Source organism: Anas acuta, chromosome 4, assembly GCF_963932015.1.
Source record: "Anas acuta chromosome 4, bAnaAcu1.1, whole genome shotgun sequence".
Lineage (NCBI taxonomy): Eukaryota > Metazoa > Chordata > Aves > Anseriformes > Anatidae > Anas > Anas acuta.
The window spans coordinates 38,602,694-38,623,713 of NC_088982.1; the positions used below are offsets into that span (position 1 = coordinate 38,602,694).

At 35.5% G+C, this 21,020-nt stretch overlaps 1 long non-coding RNA gene across 4 annotated transcripts in view; it reads right to left on the reverse strand.

The window, feature by feature from the left end:
* The window catches only part of LOC137855245 (uncharacterized), a 58,058-nt gene extending 37,877 nt beyond the window's left edge, over positions 1–20,181 (reverse strand). For all 4 annotated transcript variants that reach the window (XR_011095630.1, XR_011095631.1, XR_011095633.1 and 1 more), the window contains exon 1: positions 20,046–20,181. This is a non-coding gene — a long non-coding RNA (uncharacterized lncRNA). The remainder of the gene's footprint in view (positions 1–20,045) is intronic.
* Between the last annotated feature and the right edge of the window lie 839 nt (positions 20,182–21,020).

Genomic DNA, 21,020 nt, shown 5'->3' on the forward strand with positions numbered 1-21,020 from the left:
TACATTTGCCATTCACTGAGTTGGTTCTATCCTGACAAATACACGACTGTTTTTTATCAGCTTGAACTTATTCCCCTCATGTTGTTTACATACCAAATGTTTTTTAGTTTGCTTTGTAACCTTTCCTGTTAGCAAAGTGGGACTTATTGCTATGTAATTCCCTGTGGCATCTCTTCCTTTCGAAGTTGGCAGTTTATCTTTTCCCACTATTCTGGACCTTCCTTGCCCTGCAAAACCTGTCACAAATAATGCCCAGGCATTATTTCAGTTAGACTTGTACATACTGTAGAAAGAATGCCATAATGTCCCAATTACATAAAACCTAACTCACAGAATGCTTAACTGGATAGTTCTCTATTTTGCTTGGTAGTTACCCATTTTATAAAGCCCTCTGTTGTGAGACAGTATGAATCCTTTTGCATCTCCAACAGTAACGAATGCACTAAAAAACACTGGATTGGAAATCTAGTAACCTTATTTATCTTTGCCATCTGTGTAAACTATTTGATTCTAGGGTTTTGTATAAGTTTGATAAGGTATTGATTCATGATGATATACTAATTCACTAGCAGCATGATAGCAAATCTTGATTCTGAAAATCCTATAGAAGATCACTTTGTTTTTTGTGGTTTGTTTTTGTGGGAAAGGGAAGGATGGTGGGGGGCATATTATTTTCCCCTGCAGTCCTTGCTTATGATAAAATATGAATCTTACTGAGGCTTAGTAACTCTTTCCATATTCTGCTGATTTGCAGAAGCTGGGGCAAAACACCTATAGACAGACAACAATCAGAAATAATGACAACATTTGTGAGTAATATTATCTACAATTATGAATAACATTAATGTAAATGGAAAGTAGAGCCTTGCTGTTTTCCCAATCATTGATATTTTGAACTGTTTATATAAGGATGGTTAAAATGAATGTGTTGTTTTCACTTTGGTACATTTTTACTTAGGATTCCTAAGGCTTCCTACTTTTCAGTTGTTCCGAATCAAATGTGTAAAAGATTCTGTTTCAGTCTTTCTCCTTTCTTTTCAGCTGTTTTTAATTGTTTTTATGGTATCCCCAGCAAGGATAATAAACTTTTTTTTTAAATTTAGATTTCTCCCCAAAGATCTTCTCTGTACCTGTCTACTGGTTTTTCTTTTAGCTTTGCATCTTTAAGGACATGTTTCATCTCCATTGTTTTTTAGTAAACATTTGAAAATTTCCAGTATAGCTATTGAGAGGTTTCATTCATGTGTATTGCTCATGTTTAACTGTTGTCTTTCAACACTTTCCAAAGCAACCGAAATTGCCCTTGGGGTATATTATGATGAAAGTAATGGTGAGACTGAGAAAGAATTGTATGTAGAGGAAATATTAAAATAACATCAGAGCTTTGACCAAATCCCTTTAGGGTAGCTTGCCTTAATTCATAGCTATTGAGCAAGCACAGATGGAGCAAAACAGATTGTTAGAGATAAGAAAATTCGGAAATTGAGGTTCAGAAAGCTTTGCATACATGGATGACAGGATATAAAAGCAAAGCCAATTTAAGCATGCCCCGTTGCAAGGGTATCATTCTACCTTACCGAGGAGTAGAGCAGACTATAATAAAAGGAAGAAAGGTCAAAAAGAGACCGGCTTACATGAGAGCAGCTCTAATGTGAAGAACAAAAATCTTTATGAGAATTCAAGACTCTGATTCTCTCTGTTCCTCACACACCAGATCATCCAGAAGGAACAGAATAAATAAACAAGAGGGAAAGGTTAATAATACATTTCAAAACCCCATTAAGTCAAAATCAAAAGCTGAGCAAAGCAGACATGAAAAACAGAGATAAAGACAAGCATATTCAGGAACTGGTACAATAGTAGTATATTACTGAAGCTGCTTCAGATAAGAAAATATCATCTTGCTATCTGAAATGTGTATGTTCACTCCAGGGTTGTCTTATCATTCAAACAACTATGAACATACAGAAACAAAGCATGCCTATGGACATTTATAGTCAGAGAAAACAGTTACACTTTGATAATAATTAATCTATATTAAGTACCAATGTTCCATGATCACATAATGTAGAACTAGAAGAGACACAGTGAAAAGGGCAAAATAGACCTAGCTAATAGAACCTTAAATGAGGAGAAAATTCTCTGTTGACAGAAACTGGCACAATGCTAGTGCATCAGCAAAGCTAAATCAATCTATAAAGAACTTGGTCTTGAATAAACCAATTTTAATTCTCTTAGAAAGTCTATTGGACTTAACAGCCTTCTACATATTTTAATCATTAAAACTGTATCAGAAATCTGGAATAAATGAGCAAACATCAGTAGAGATCCTACAGAAATTTCCAAAATAAATTTCAAAAGGTACTACATTATCAACTTTAACACAATAAATAGACACAAGGGTCATCAACTGCCTTGGGCTTTGATACATTTAGGGTTCTGAATTTCACTTCAAATAGTAGAACATTAAGTGATAATTTTGAAACTTATTGGAACATCAATTTCAGTTTTGAGAAACTTAATAAAGTTTTCTGAAAAGAGGATTTCATTTAAAAAAAAAAAAAAACAACACAACACACGCATTCTATTGTGGGGGGAAATAAAAAAAATGTTCTGTTGCTAAATTCTGAACTGTGAATAATCATGCCTTTTCCCGCTTTAACAAATACACAAAAGGGGGGGAGGGGGGAGGTCAAGTCAGGGAATGTGGAAAAAAAAAAATCTGTGTTCTCGGACCACTGCATGGATTGGTGTTCAGGCACATGCTAGGCTACCCAAATGGCTGTAGAAGCTATATTCAGGGACATTATTTTGCTTCCCTAAATATATTATTTACATCTCTGGGATGTTTTAAAAGCCTTCATTCTCAAGCAAATACTGTTAGACTTTCTGCCTTCTAATAACATTTTTGTTCTGCTGGTTTAATTATCAAGTGAATAATGGAATGAAAATGGATATGGAGAAAAAGGAGAAAGGAATGAAAGGAACATCAAGGAAATTTAGACTTATAGGGATACAAATGCATGTGGAAGATTGTCACGTGAGACATATCATGGTCAGATATACCTATAGGTAGAAGAGCATCTGCCACAAAAATACAGTAAGTCACAAGGGCACAGACAAAGAATGCAGGTTCTGGAAAGAAAGAAAATCCATGCAATTCATACACCTATTATCTTCTGCAGGAGGAACTCAAACATAACCTCCAAAGAGGTCACAGAAAAAAACAACAAACAAACAGGATCTCAGACGGGGCAAAATGTGCAACAGCCATTCTTTCTTTCAGTATTTTGTTCCCACTAATTAGATAATTTCCAGTAATTTTTATCCACTGATTTCCCATCCCATTTATTCCTTACTTTCTAAAACACAATTTCCTGATTATGCTATGTTATAGTTGCCCTTTAGAACGCATGTCTCTCTTTTGATATTTCCTTTGAATATTTATTTTTTAAGGTGATAGTAATTTTTAACAAATCTTTGTTTACTTTCCACAAATGAGCTCAAAACAAAATGTAGGCCTGTAAGACACAATTACTATGGTATTACCCTGTTTACGTACAAACATAGGCACAAGTGTGTCGTCTCTTAAATAACACAATGGGGCTCTATAAACCATTAGCTCCTCCTTAGAGGGAGAAAATTATTCAAACTTCTGCTCAAACCCATACCAGCATTAAAACGGTCATCTTTGTGTATTATGGTTATTTAGAAATTAATCAAGAAAGAACGTTTACCATAGTCTTTGATCACAACTGTCTTCATATTACCAGTTGTCCAAAACTGTCATTTATTTAAGCAAAATTAAATGAGAATTCAGAGTAAAGAGAATAAGTTCCAAATACCTCTCCAGAAAGCTGAGGATGATCAATCAAGTACTACAATAACAACAGTAATATAGTACATTCGAGTGAAAATTACTATAGTACAGCTACTTATTGAAAAGTTATTTCCTTTCTGAAAACTTTAACAACCAAAATTCTGTATTAGTGACATCGTTGAGGTCAGACTGCCTTTAAAATCTATTAAACCAATATACTCTGGATCATTGCTGAACTTTTGTTCCATTATACGGCTATTCATTACATAATAGTAGCCCTTTCAAATAGGCTTGAATTTACATATATTGAACACTGCAGACAATGCTCACAACTTAATGAGTTCTCCCTTCTAAGAAGGAATTACTGAATTACAGAGCCCCACTACATTACTTTTGGCACAAACACATAAACAATCACAGTGTGAATCTTCTCCGCAGTGAAACGTTGGAAAACTGAGATGACACATACAGCCATCTAAGATTAAACTGTACAGAGACAGCCACACGTTTGAAATATAATAATAATTTTAAAATAAATTTCCATAATCTATTTATTATCACTCACAGTCCTTGATACCCATGACAAAGATAAGTTTTGTCATAGTACACATACAGAAAATGTTTATGAAAAATTTAGCCAGATCTTATCTTCACTTTTTTTTTCCTAACCTTACCACATCTTATTCAACAATGAAAATTTACCCTTAATTAAACATAAATACAGGGGGAACAGTACACCCACAGAACAAAATCTCTATTAATTTCTATCCAAAGTTATTTTTACATGGAAAAAGTCTGTCCATCCAATGGTTATGTCAACAGTGTTTCTAGTAATTCACACACCTTCTCCACTTTCACATTGGTCATAGCAGCATCTGACAACGAAGATATCAAACCACTGGCATTTCCACTTCAGGCAAGAAGTGTCAGAAAATTCTTAATTACACCTTCTAAGCTAGCACAGAGAAGAAATATGTGTTGTTTAAGTCCACTGGAGTGCTTCTCTTTCCATATCTGGCAGATGAGTCCAATTTAGAAACTGAAGAGTCAGCAAAACAGAACAATGACATCAGAAGCCACCTAAGTCACCAACCAGGAGCAATGTAATATGAAAGATTAATTCTGGTTCTAGGTATTTTATTACTGACAAAACAAGTTTCACAAAATACCAGCAATGACATTCTAACTAATAACGTTACTAAACCATGTGTGTGCATGAATATTCATTAATGCATATCATTTGCATAGGGTGGACTACTCAGTGAACGTAAAACATAAGTCATGTTTTCAGGAAACCACTATGTGAAGTCCTTTGGAAGAAAACTGTGATACTATAGCCCTATTGTCTAAAAGTACAAGCAATATATGTCGTCAGTGTCCCCACAGACATAAACGCAAACACAGAAGATGAATTTCCTGCATACGACTAAACAGGACCACATCAGTATATACTTTTGAATATCTTATAAACATATGAACATCTCTTACATAAGACCTTATATTTAACACAATTTTTCGCACAACTGCACTAATTTTTGTAACAGCAGAAATTAATAGAAATTAAGTTATTTTTCCTACAGGAATAGCATTGCAAACAGAAAATATTTGATATTGTCAAATCAAAAACACAGCAAAACTATTCATTCTATTTACTGTCAAAGACATGGACCTGTTAGAGCAGGTCCAGAGAAGGACAAAGAAACGATCAGGGGGTAGAAAACATCTATTATTAAAAAAAGTTGAGAGTTAGGGTTGTTCAGCCTAGAGAAGAAAAAGCTTTTTGAAGATCTTGTTGTGGCCATTTAATACATAAAAAGAGCTTATAAGAAAGATAGAGAAAGACTATTTACTATTTTGTCCTGTATGCAGTGACAGGACAAAGGGCAACAGTTCTAAATTGCAAGTGGGTAGATTCAAATTGGCTATAAGGAAGCATTTATGATGAAGTTGGTGAGGCACTGGAGCAGGTTGCCCAGAGAAGCTGTGGATGCCCCATCTCTGGAAGTGGTCAAACTCAATGCGGCTTTGAGCAACTTGGTCTAGTGGGAGGTGTTCCTAATTATGGCAGGGAGGTTGGAATTAGATGATCTATGAAAGACCATTTCAATCCAAGCTATTCTTTGATTCTGTATTTAAAAATTATGATTATCTCAGGTTTGAACTCTTGAGTTCTTAAATTCCAGTAGGATTATTAAGTATATTAATGACATAGAAGAAGAAGAAATAAAAAAGAATCAGATGAGTCTAAATTCACTAACAAACCAATGAACACAAAATAATGTGTTGGACAAGGCCTCATACCAAAGTTTGTAAAGAAACTGTTACAGGACTAGAAGAAAGGCTTTTTTCAGAACTGAAAGTCAGTTGAAGGATACAATGCAAAGGGCAATGTTAACGGTCACTTTCTAGAACAGAGAAGGGTCAGAGAGGCTGGTCCTGAGACTAGTTTTATTCAATGTCTAATCAGTGACCTGGAAGAGGAAGTAATTCAAAATCTCAAGAGTTGGGGACAGATAATCAGATGACATTCAAATGATGAATGACCTCACAAAACTGAATGAGTACAAAAAGGTGATACATGGGCTTCAACAGTGAAAAATGGCTCAGCAATATTGAGCTCAGAACTGGTTGTTACAGATGAGGAAAGTTTTTGAATCGCTTTCTAGCATTCTTGGAAATCTTAAGCTCAGTTTTCAGCATATAGCAAAGAAGCCAGTGAAATGTCGCACATTGTCATGAAGGATATTGCGAAAATAACACAAAAAATGTCATTCTCTTAGCACATAAAACTTGTTTAACCCACACTATAAATACTGCATGCAGTTCTGGTCTTTGCATCTCAGGAAAGGTACGCTAGAATAAATGGCTCAGGCTCGTGTGGTTGAAGAGAAAGTGCTGATCAACATTTACAAAATCCTGAAGACAAGAGGCAAGTTATGCACAGATTATGCTTGCATACACACGTGCTTGTATATCTAGGGGCCTCTGATAAAAGTAGTAGAAGATCAGATGAAGAGAGAGAGAACACAAGGCCTTTCTTTACACAGCAAGCAATAGAATTTGAGGACACAAGGGCATGTGGAGGCAGACACCATCAGCAGATTGACCTATAAACTCAATAGATTATTGGACAACATGCATACAAATAGGATTAGTCAGAGACAGTTCCTCAAATATCCCTAACAGAACAGTTGGCATTGCTGGCAGAGCATGAGGGAAACAGAGTCCCTGCGTTTCTTTCATTGAGCTTTGGACCAAATATTAAACGGGAAGACACTAGTCTCAAAGTCTGTTTTTCTTCACCACAAATATTTCTGTATGACCAGAGTAATATAAAAACTGATTGTGGTCTGGAAAGATATTTCTACCTGCTTTACTCTCTCTTCCGACGGGAGCACTTCAGCGTTGTACTAACATGACTATAGTTACCATGGTGTGAACCCTGGCTAATAAATCTTGTCTATCACTAACTAATTGCAAATGCTGTTAACAGGAATTTGTCTCAACTCCGACCAAAATCAGGTACTTTGATATGGTTCTGAATTCATGATTCACAGCAATGAGCCCTTTACTAAAAACAGACTTTGAAAGAATAATTGCATATTGGACGTGCAACACTTTAAAAATACATCTGAAAGCTGAACATTAGTTTCCCTTCAGGGTAATAGTTACTGTACTCATCCGGAAAGCAGAAGAAACTTATTCGGTTTCCTTTGCAGCCTCAGGGAAGAATTTTAGAACATACTTTGTATATGCATACCTCCTTTCTAAGCACTTTTTTTTTTTTTTTTTATAAATAATTTGCATCAGGTACACGTGGCACAGTACTTGTAGCATTGGGGCTGCAGGGGTGGCCTCTGAGACAAGCCCAGGCTCTGCCTTGTGCCAGTCAGCCAGTCCCAGCTGCTGCTGCAGTGGACCCACCACAAGACACAGGTGAGTCCATTAACTATGTTTGTGGTGCCTCTGTGAAAACATACTTAAGAAAGGGCAGAAAGCACTGGACCAAGAGAGGAGAAAGGAACAACAAAAAAAAAAAGTGAGAATCAGCAGAGGAAACACCAAGGTCAAAAGAGGACAAGGTGCTCAATGGCAGAGCAGGCAACCCACTTGTTATTTCCCACCACTTTAAATCAGTAATTAGATCTAAATTTTAATTGGCAATAAATTAAGTTAATTTTCCAAGTCAAGTCTGATTTACTTGTGACTGGTTAAACACCCCCACCCCACCAAGAGAGAAAAGGAGTGAACAGTTGAATGTATGGTTGGCTGCTAGCCTACCTATTATATATGATTATATCCCTCTTATGGGCATATTGGAACCACTTGTAAGGACATCAAGAATATCCAGTTCATCTTCTAAAAGCAGAATAAAGATCATCATCATGACAACATGACTTCTGTTTACATCAGAAATAGTGGTTGAGTACCACTCCGTAATATCAGCTGTGGCTCAAACAAAAAGTATACAACGCAAGAACAAATTAGTGAAACAAAATAAAATCAATTATATGTAACAGAACACTTTGTCTCTCCTAGCTGATTTAATTGCTGAAAAACCTACAAAGTTTTGTGAGCATGGAATTATACAAATGTACTTAATTCTGCTTCAGAGCAGACAAATATCCTCTTGAGTTACTTCCCTCACAACAAATCATTTCTGTTATTCGTGTGAATAAAGTTATCTATGCTTACAAGATCTCACAGTAACACCCTGAAAAATAAAACTCTTTATAGTATTCTGAATGACAAGCAAGTTATTTTATTTTATTTTTTATTTTTTTTTAAGACAAAGGAAATAACATACAGCAAAAGTAAGTTTTTGAGGAGAATACTGTTAAGGATTACTGAAATTTTTTTTTAAATGCTTGCTTTTTTCTGTTTTGGACTTCGTGGCTTTTCAAAAGAGGCTACTGCGAATCTTGTTAACCTGTTTGTGAGACAAGTGAAAAACTTTGGATAGTTTGATATAGGAAGGAACTAAAAAGAAAAAAAAAGATTGTAATTTGTTTGTGCAAGAACTAGTTTGTCTTCATTTAGAGAAACTTCTATTAAGCACAAAAATTGCTGATACTACACCTAGTTTCACAGTTCCATAGAAACTACATGCCAGTAGAAAATCATTTATAACTTAATTAACCTAAGTTTCAGGATCACTCAGCTGGTTTAGTTGAATCAGGTTAAAAAAAAAAAAAAAAGTACTGCATATATTATTTGTAAATGAGGATGATAAATCTCCATAAAATGGAGATCATCTTACCTTACTGTAAAATGTCTTAAGATCATAAAGCATTGACTACTCTATCACAGCAGTGAATAATTGCATCTGGATTTTTAAAGTGATTCTACCTCTTATTGAATAAGTGCCATCAGGGCTTATACAAAATTAGTTTTAGGATATTCGTTTAATAATTCTAAAACGCACGTCTTCAAAATGATGTAGTTAGGGATTAAAGTAAGAAAATTAAAATGAATGGATATTATTAAGAAATTTTACTTAAAGAGTATTAAGGGTTTGTACATAATTTGACTCCACACTGTGGGGAAAGTTACACCTCAGATTTTCATGACTAACAGCCTTATAGTAGCAGAAAATGTATTATAATGGATTTATGACACTTCAGCAGATTATATCTATATTGCTGAGGCACATACTTCTAAAGTTTTACAGGTGTAGTGGGAAAACAAGTAAGTACTTCAGCAAACTAGAAGATAGGAATCTACGCTGTAGACCATTAAATGGTCTTGTCAGAATATCAGTATTACATATTTTGTTGCTGGGATTGAAGAGTAGCTTTCAGTCTCTCTCTTTGCAAGTTCAACTCTAAATACTTGAATGGAAATATTAATTTGAAACCCCACTAACTAAATCAATAAGAGAGATTAAATCACTTTGTCTTATTGAACCTGCTTTGGTAAATGGAAACTGTTTCGTTCACATTATCCAGAAAATGTCAGAGAAAATAATGAATGTGAACCAATCTTGGAGCAGTAAATTCTACTATATAAGGAATCTATCCTGTGAAAAACAGTTTAGCCCATTGTCTAACATATTAAGATAACTAGATAAGAGCACCTAAGCTACCAGGGCATTTGGCAACTCGGCTTGAATTTATATTTCAATTAACTGTGCCACCAAATGTCTCAGGACCACATGATATTTCTGCAACACGTTCATACTTGCTACTACTTCTGTTTCATGTATTGCAGTTTGTGTTTGTACTATGTATGTGCTAAAATCTTCCAACATTTTCATGTATGAATTTCTATTCAATGATAAGCACTGAATTTTCTCCAGGATGCTATGCAAATTTAAAAGAAAGGAAAAAAAAAAAAAAAGACTAATAGCCTTTCGACTCCACAGTACTACTCCACAGTATTCCACTGTGAAATGAAAATAAAATATGTAAGACTCTCCAAGATTGGGGTTAAAAGGGCTCTGACCTCTAAGTTTTATATTCTGGACTTTTTTCACTACTGACTACAGGTTCCCTGAAACACCTTCATTCCTCTATCTATCAAGCAGACTTCTGAGAAAAAAAAAAAAAATAAAAAATCCCTCCTCTCCCCTTATTTCAGTTCTGAAAGCAGAACAGAAATATCTTTCCTTATCTTTAAACTTTCTATTCCCCCATACCTTTTCTGGCCTATGCCCATGATTTCTGATATCCTTTAGCTGGCTTAAGTGTTGCTGAGGAGACTGTCTTCTGTAAAAGGGGCTGAAATGATTCATCTTTGAGCTTGCTTCCTGACTCCAGTGTTCTCACCATGAACACCACATAATAAATGAAGTCTGTTAACTGAACCAAGGAAGAGGGGTTTGGGAAGTTTGGGAATGAACGGAGACTGTCTCAGCAGCACATTCCACTTTTGTCCATTTAATTTCTGAATAACGTGTGACACAGGTTGCATCTGCTGTTCCACATATCTAATAGATATTTAGATAAATGTGTTTTGTGAGACTGAATCTATGAGTCTAATGCCTGCTTTACCCCGTATTTTCTCATGAATTTGTATAGGAAACAGGTGACTACTCCTCCTTTCCTCTAAATTAATCAGATACAAAACAGCCACACTGGAATCATTTGTAAGGTTTGAGCTCCAGGTGATGCAGATAAGATGGCTGCTGTCAGCTGGTATCATCAACAACATAGCATATTGGTTTGAATGGCTTTTAAAGTGTTTTAGTTCAGTTATTGACCCCTGCCATTTAAAATTCAGCTCAATTCTGCTGATTATCATTGGCGCAATGTTCCCTTCAAAGGGGCTTTAGGCTGTTCTTAAGCTTCAGGGAAGACTGTGTTCTCTTCGGTATTTGAATCTACTTAGAAAGCAGATTATACTACGATCTGTCTTGATCATTATTATCTTATCCTGCAGCATATCATTCTACTTCAAAAGCTAAAATTATTTTTTTATGATCAATTCCAACTATTTGTTTTAAGATCTCTTCTTTGGTTTTAAACCATTATGTATGCAGAAGAAATGTACATTTCAATTTTGCTTAACTTCATATTGTTCAGGAAATACAGTTGTTGTCTCTAGTATTTCCTCTAGAAAGAAAGTCATCATGGACATTAAGACTTTATTCATTGCTTGAGCAGAGGGACTCAAATCTGGACTACAGAGAATTCACGGGGATTTATATTATCTCTTCCAGCTCTCATATTGCTTTCAAAAATGTTATCTTTATCATTTAAGTCTGAAAGTTTAAATAGACTGTTTCTTTCTGATCCAGGGTTCCCATGTATCTTATGTGAAATATACAGATACTGATCCTCTTCCACATCTATCTATATATTTTTAACCAGTTTATAATCTGTACCTCCAATCAATGTTCATTTCCCCCTATCTCTAAGTACAAATAGTTAATTTTGCTGGCCATTATTGGTTTTGTGGCATGGAATCTCATTTTCTTTTAGTACGTCAGGGTGTCATGAATTTTTTAAATGATTTTTAGTATTATACTTCTCCTTTCATACTAAATAACAACTGGTTCAGTTGTATGTATTGCAGATCTTACAACATAATACTATATCTTATTCTCTTATTTCCTTTTATTGCTGTGGCAGATGAATCATTTTGTTTATAAATACACATACACTTATAAAAGTTTAAAATGCTAACACATACCTCATGAAGCTGTTAAGATTTCTTTCCAGAACAACAAAAATAAGGATATTAATATAGTACAGAAATAACTGATTTTACATGAAAATACTATGTTTTAGGAGTTTTGAGAAAATATTAAATTCGAGTCTTATCAAACGATCTGCTAGAACTCGGTGGTCCTTTAGTTCAAGTTTCAGAGTCTTCCTTCTACCTTCATTCGATTCATATACTCTTGTCAAACAAAAAATTGGTTATCACAGTATTTTATATTGAATGAGTAATGTGCTTATAATACAGAAATTAGATGCACAAATAAAACACATATGTTTCAACTGAGTATTGATGCTCACTGCAATAACATAACTATTGCAAAAAGATTACAAAAAAATAACCTAATTTAAATATTTGGATATCCTAACTGATACATATCATCCTCAAGTCTGCTCTTACAGAGCCCCCACAACCCATCACTTCCTTCAGGTATGAAGGATATTGTGAAGACTGTAGAACCACATTAATATGGAAGAGGATCTAGGAAGACACAGCTGGACTAATCATCTCTGGAACCCAGACACTGAGACCATGCCTGGGCAATACCAATATCCATAAAGAATTTGCAATTACAAATTTGTAGAGTTCAGTTAAAAAAAAAAACAAAACAAAACAAAACCATATCACTAGACCATGCTGCTGTTCAATATTTCTGCAAGTTCAATATTACTATCACTGGAACTTCAAAAATAAATAAACAAAAATCCCCTAATACAGTAGTGGGGAAAAAAGTGTTCAAAAGCCTTGATTGCAACACTGGCACAGATCCTGTGGCAAGCAAACTGTTCATCACAGATGACTTCAATGTGCTGCTTTGGCAGCTGACATCTGGTATGCAGCAATTGATCACAACAAAGCTGGCAAGATAAACAACAGTGAACTTATGTTGTTCAATAATTCGCTGGATTATAAGAAAGAGCTTGTACTCATCACCAATCTGACAAGTCATGTTGGAAACATCAATATTTATAAGCAGGGGGATTTCACTGTGAGTGACTTTGTGTCTCAGATCGAGACATGGCACCATATAGTAAAATCTACAGGATAATTACCTACAATTCTAATCTTGACATGACTGTCAACATGAGTGCACTGTCGCTGTCACAAAAATCTTGCCAAATTTTATTTGCATAACTATGGAGAAAGATCACCAACTGGAAAGTATTTTTACATAGGGAATCCATATTGTTTGCTGTGGTTTTGTTTTTTAACTAACACACATTTCCGCAGAGCAGAACACATTGACAATAAAGATGCATGACATACTTTCCTGGAGAGATCAAACTGACTGGAAAAAAGGAAGCATAATGGATTTACAGTGGTGAATCCTGAAGCTGCACAGTGTTGAATTCAAGAACAGATATTTTCCAGATAACATTGGATACTGATGTAAAATAGAAAAACGTAAACATAATAATCAACCTCCCCATGAACATAATGAAACAATGTCATTAATAACAGTATCACTAATCGTAAATACGGAAGCTGCAGAAGGATTTCATGTCAATCACAGCTGCAAGCCTTAAGATAAACAAACAATGTGTTTGTCCACCCAAGGTAAGCTCTGTCCAGGAGAGTAATCTCTCTCCCTCACCTGCCAAACTCACTGCCATACAAACTATTTTACTTGTGTGGCTCAGTAATATATCTATATATCCATAACTATACCTATATCTATATATATGTTGGTCACTTTATATCCCGTTAAATGATTTGCTGTGTCTGAAATCTTCAGTGACTAGGTGAGTTCATTCTCGGCAATCTATCTACATTGCTTGTCCAAGCTTATTTTTTCATGCTATAAAAAATAAATCTACAAGAATTCTGTTTTACCATAAACAGGAAGAATGCTGCAAAATAAAAGACTTTCATGGCAGGTTTAGTTTTGATGAGTTCAGTTGTCTTCTAAGTTACAGCACAGTCTGTCTTTCTAATTTCCTGTTACTATCATCACAGATTTACCCATAAAAAAAAAAGTATTAAAATATTCTATTTGCATTACTTAAAGAAATAATGTATATGCAAAGTCATTTAAGTGATCTCAAAATCTAAAGTGAAAACATCCTTACTATGCAGTTTAATAACACACATCTGAAGTAGCTACAGGAATGAAAATGTCTTCAACTAACATATGTTAATCAGTCATTACCCAAAACCAACTGTTAGACTAGTCATCTCCTGTTTCACAATAGTCTTGTCATAATTCTGGAGAAAATGTCCTGTAATATCAACTATAAGGTAATAAATTAGAATCTTTTAAACATTTTATTATGTTTTTCTCACCGTGTCTTTAAAAAAAAAAAAGAAAAGCCAAGAATCCAAGGAGGAAATGACAAAATGGAAATATAAAGTAACAAATTTCAGATTTAAAACACAAAGCACAATTCTGAATTTGCTGTTTAAAAACCAATGGCATGGCTACCAGGTTTGAAGAGTCTGATATTCCATGTTGTGTCAGACAAATCTTTATTCTGATTTATAACCATAACGGAAAAAAAAAAAAAAAAAAAAACTTTATTTAGACAGCTGCCACTAATAACTTTTACAAAACAATAGTTAATATTAGAACATCTTTCTCTTGCTATTTTCTACTCTTGCACACTGGTACTGCTCCTTAGAAAGAAGTTTCCTAGAATTAATGTGGAGGGGAGAACGAGTATTAAAGGGAGAAAAAAAGATGGGGGGGACGGAGGTTAAATTGTTCCTTTAAAGACAAAGCAGCAATTTTTCGCTGTAATAATTTTGAAAAGACAATACAATATAGAAGCAGTGAAAAAAAAATAGGTACAAAAGCTTAATAAATAAATACTATTAACAATTTTCCTTGTGTGTAAACCAAATATTTGAACTAGCACATCTAGGGAAAAGGAAAAAAAAAAGTTATGGAAAGGTTAGAAATGAACTTAGAATAGGATATTCCACTTGAAACAGTCAATAACGTAGGGAAAAAGCAACAAAACAAAAACCAATACATTCACCAGGTAACTATGACTACAAAAAAACTCTTTTCCATTTCTACGATTTATAAGTCAAAGACTGTAGTGTGGTAACATACTTATTTGAATTAACTCACAGAATATGAAATAATTTCTTGGTTTCTAAAATCTGGATGATCATAGAAAAGATGGGTTAGAAGAGACCTTAAGGATCATTTAACTCCAACCTCCCTGCCATTGACAGGGACCCATGAGATCAGGTTGGCTAATGATAACTAAAGATATTTTCTAGTCAGATTACTGTAGGACACTCAAAATATACTGATAAAGAACTTCAGTTTGTGTGGTGGTTCCTCCATGCTGAGCAACCACAAATCGACCTCTCACTCCTCTTTCCCAAAGGGGAGTCATCTCCACCGCTCCTTCACGGTCACTCTCTGCCCCTGCTCCACGTGGGCTCCCTCCCACGGGATGCCATCCTTCCCAAACTGGTCCTGCGGGGGCTGCCCACAGGCAGCAGCTCTTAAAGAACTGCTCCAACATGGCTCTGTACTGTTGTGACAATCCATTAGTCACAGAATATTTGGTAATACTCTATGTCACAATCCTCAAGCATGACTTCTGAATCTAGTGAATGCACATTATTTTATCTGCAAATGCAAGGAATTTGAGACATATTTTTTTAAACAGTCAAAGTGAGGATTCAAAAACAGTTAATAAAAGACCTGTGTACATCTCCTAGGCTTATCTTCCTGATACTGTTGCTGTTGAATGAAAAATGGCTATGATTTTTTTTGTTCTTTTGTTAATCTCCCCCAAAGTACTTCCATCTGAAAACCATCTGAGATTTACTGAGCTTGCAAAAGGTACTCTCCAAATGTAAAGAGAAATTTACTAACAATGTCATAATTTTCCTAAGGCTAGCAGGGTAGCAACAGGTGTGAGAGGAACAAGGGTTTCATAGAATATATGAAAGAGTATGAATTCTGTCCTACTGGTTTGTATTGGCTGACTAGTTTCAATGAATCAATTTTTGTGAATTAATCTGATGACTATAAAAAGTGACTACATTTCTGAATTATCTTTCCTTTTAGAAAGCAGCTTGAGTCAGAAAAGTCATATTGACTTAGATCTTTTTCAAGCAATACTCATTTCTACTGAATTTATTTGTATTTGGTACTGGAAGTTTCCATACAGTGCATCTTGTTCTGACAATTCTTTAGCCACTTCACTGGCGAAATACTGTATTGCACTGAAAAGTGTTGCCCTGATACACAGCCAGAATTGGCTGAATAAAACACTTTAAGTATAAATTACATAGAAAATACAGATGACACCTGGACAGCCCCTAGAAATGTTTGGTTTCTTGCGCACCTGCAGATCCCCAATGAATGCAAGTCCACCACGACTCAGGTTGAGGCGAGGAACTTAGATGTCTAAAGGTACATACACTGACAAATAGAAATTAGATAAAAATTAGAAAAGTACTTCAAACTCTGAGGTCAGAGCATGCCCAAAACATCTGACCAGGTGTAGGTCAGTAGGTCATCCTCAGTGCCTTTTGTCTTTAAATAATAGACATGAAAAGAGATGCTGTCTTTTTGGCTTTTTCAGCATCTCAGAAGCAAACTGAAAAAAAAAAATCATTTAGAAAATGGAAAATATATGTTATCACCACCAGCGAGTATTTAAATTCATCAACTATACCTCAGCTAGGGAATTAGCTAACTGGGAAGTTAGAGTTTAGAACCAGTAGCGAAACATTCTTCAAAGCTATTTCATTGTATAGCAGAGAAAGCAAAATTCCTGCTATTAGGAAAAAAACAAACAAACGAAAACACACACACACACAAATAAAAAACATGGAATAGTTAGCATAGGGAAAATAGCAGGGAAGAAAAGGAATCTTCAAATGAAGATCCCCCTCTCAGATTTGGTTCAGGTGAAGCTGTTTAATGTGAACCACCCATCAAGCTGGGCAAATGCTCTAGCCTCTGGATTTTCAATCAAAGAGTGCACACCTCCTCCTATGCAGGAATTAAGTCAGTGAGTTATCACACCTGCCAAAGGTTATCATAGACATGAATACACATGCATACACTGGACAAAAGTGCAGACCTAATTCACGTACCTACATATCAGATCAGAAGAAGCACAAACATGTTTCTGCTGAGGAACTCTGCAAATCTCTGTCCGTTGTGCCACCTTGCACAACTTTATGTCTCTACGCATAAATTAAGGACACTATGCTGTTGAATTTTAAGATCTTATCTAGGAAAAAAACATCAAAAATGTCAATGACAGTTTAACCTGTATGTGCTCGAAAACCTTCCTGGAGTAAGCAGTTAATAATAATATAAATAATAAGCAGTTAATAAAAATATATAATAATATATTTGAGTATGTGGAAAGCAGCAAAACAATCCCAGTGATCTATATACTTCATGAAAAAAAAAATTATAAAGAATTCCATACTTTATTTGCAACAATACTTTAGATCAGTACCTACACATTATATTTGAGTATGTGGAAAGCAGCAAAACAGAATTATGAGAAAAAGATTTTTCTATTAATTGCATCATGTAAGATGTGTGCTTGACGTTTATCTTTCCCTAAAATAATTTATATTGGGTTATCTCAAATATTTGAAACTGATTTTCTTTGTTGCAAAATGACGTAAGTATACAGAAATATTGTTCAGATAATAGTCTATCATGTGTCTCAGAATCATAGGTTTTATAGTAAGAACTGGATCTGAAATATTATATCTCACCAATCACAATGAACTTTGTTGTTTGGAGTAGTACAAAAGAACGTAAAATATGATTTAATTTAGAGTTTCAGCCACAACAGCTACCTGACTTTGCTGTAAATTTACTTCACAGACTGTCAGGCCAGAACTACTGACTGATTATTTTCAAATCCACTATTCAACATGTAGCTGCATACATCAAGATTAATTTTTCATGGGGCATGGGGAAAAAACAAAGCAAAACAAAAGCCTTAACGGTAGAAGAAAGGTAGTTTCTTTAAAGCAATGTATTTACCTTTTCTGTAGGAACAGACTTCTTAAAAAACATTCCTCCCTTTCTAACATTTCTGGGTCAAAAGCATAAAAAGCATGGCAGGATGCCAAGAATGTCAGAGCACTAGAAATAACATGCCAATGTTATCAAAAAAGGATGAATAATAATGCAAGAAAAGAGAAAGGTCATACACCTTGTCATAAGAATAAGCGAAGAATTTTAATACTTTATATCAAGAGTAGCTGGGGCACCCAATCAAAATCAAACTGAAATGAAAGAAAACACACTGATTACGGTTCACTTCTGTTACTAAAACTTTGTAGAAAACTTGAAGAAAGTATGTGAGTTTTTTTTCTGTCACATAATCTGAACATATTCAAAGGTAGAGAAGTTGTAATTCACAAATAATTTTAGAAGAAAACCCTGTAAAGAAAACACTAGAAAAAACGGATAAAACAGCGTCTGCTAAGAACCCCCTTGAATTTAAAAACAAACAAATAAACAAACAAACAAAAAACCTCAAGCTCATGTATCAGATGTATCAGTTACAAAAGAAGGAACAATAATGAGCTCAGTATAATGAACTTAAATATGCTTTATGCAGATTAAGTTCCTTCCATACTCAAAGGAATATTAAGAACATTAAAACCTCAAGCCAATTTTGACCAAACTAATGAGCGACCAGTTGGGCAAACGCATGTATACAGATTGCCTATCTTTTAAAGAAAGTTAAAAAAAAAAATTTTCAAATGTTAAATGTCTTTGATTTCTTTAATACCATGAAAACAAGGCATATCAATTTGGAAGCTCTTACATAATTTGGTGCAGTGACTAATTTACCTAGGAAAAAGACAATTATAATATTATCCACATTTCTTATTTTGGTATAATGAAATTTCAAAAAAAAAAAATAGTAAATTTTCCTTGTTTTTTTTCTTTTGGTGACATGACCTTGAGTATTGGTAAAATTTCAGTTTTAAATAGTGTCAAAAGAGCGTATATATATATATAAATATATACACACTATATGCCTGTCTGTCTAAAAGAAAATTGTGAAGATTATTTATTCAGCTACGATTTTTAACCTTGGGAAAATTAGAAAATCAGGCATGCTTTCACACTCTTCACCAGAAGAGCGGCCAGAGGGCAAATTTTCTGGAAACTCACCCTATAAAGTCATGATCTGAAAGGCTTGTAAGGGTAACACTATTTTATAAGCTATATTATAAACAATTTGGAAACCTTCCTTAACATGCTGAATTCAAAATTTTACATCAAAGGAACATATATATCAAATAAACACTGACTTTAAAACTTGGATTTAAAAAAGACAGATTTATAGGAATTAATAGTAAGAGTAAAAAAAAACAAAAACAAAACATGCCTACTGACGAGAAAGTACTCATTCATGAAATAACAGCTAAGGATTTCAAAACTAATTTACGTGTTTCTACAAAAGATAATGAAGAATTTAATGGAAAATGCCCTTTCCATTTCTAATCATTTTTAATTTTATAATACCAAAGATATCTGAGAAAGCACTGCTATTCTAGTAATATTGTAACATTAGCTGTAACATACAGAAAGACTAAAATTAATTGACTAAGAATATGGTACAACAAAAGAAATAGCTGAAAAAGGCTTCCAGCCCCTTCTGCCAAAATGCTATTCCAGCTATTTAACAAATAAAGAATAACATTTAATTAGAGAGATGACAGTGAAATGTTGTAGCATTTTGTGCTTCAACTAAACAAGGAAGAAATGTAAAATTGCTTTTATCCCCCTATGCCTACCCGCTTCCCTTCTTTCTTCTTCCTCCCCTACACAAAAGGGCCAAAGATCATTGGAGTTTGTGATCACATCCAAGCTCTTTAGACCAATCCTGTTATTTTTTGAAGTCTATATAATTTTTGAGGTGTAGGCAATAGGCAGAGGATTTAAACGATGATGTCCATACAGAAGTGCACGCTGTCAGGACAAGCCAGCCATTTCACTCTGAGGCCGCACCGCCCACATTTTGATTTCTGCTGGTGCATGCAAGGTAACTGGACACCTTTTGCAAGAAACCCATCATACAAATGATATTTTGCTTCCACTTACCCTGAAAAGACAGGGATGAGGTGTAAACAAAGCAGGCCATTCTGGGCTCACCCAGCTGCAGAACAGCTTTCTCCTCTGCCACTGCACTTAGTAGTGGGCTATGCAAGCAGGAGTCTGGTGTGCTGCTGCTGAGGTAAACAAGCCCCATAAGTCCGTGTGCCAAACCCTTGAGGGCTCATCAGCTCAGCAGAGCACTCACAGGTGGCTGGGCCCTCATCTGAAGCACCTGCTCAACAGTGGTGGCTCAGCCCACGGCCCTGGCCCACAGCTGCAAGCGGTGGTAATGATGAAGCAAGCAGGGACACCACTGTCTAAGCCGCCCAGGCCTCGAGGCGGCTTTCAGCCTTGGCCTGGACCCGTGGGTAGCCCCGCTGCCTTGCTGTGGGCTGTGGACCTGGGCGTAGGCCCAAACATACATGTACGTCTGGCCTAGCCCCAGGCCGCAGTACAACAGGGGAGGCTTAGTGCTGGCCCCAGCCACCACCGTGAGATGGCAGGATCAGCCTGCTGAATTAAAATACCCCCATAAGCATATTATGCCTGGAGTTATGCTGCTCAGCAAATAGTGATGGCAAAGCATTCAGGTGATTTAAAAGGCTGTATCAATTTTCCAGACAGCATCTGAAGCAGCACGATCTGTCTATAATGCCAGTCTGCAAAGGCACAGCAACATTTGGACAATGTACTGCAGTGAGCAGCCAGCTCCATCCCTTCCTTTGCTCTCCACAGAGTTGGTAGCTCTTATCTGTGGCTTCCTCTCGTGCACCCCAACAGGCAGGAAGTAGTGCTTCAACATCCTCACTGAAACTTGAAAGAGACTGTCCTTGGCACATCTCTAGAGACCTGTTTCAGAGTGCTATGTAATGATTCACCCTGTTTCACACTATGGCCTAATCAATCTTAGCCTCCTTAATATGGGCTTTTCTGGCTCCAGACGGTGCTGTTGATCATCAGAAATAAGTATCCCAGCAAAGT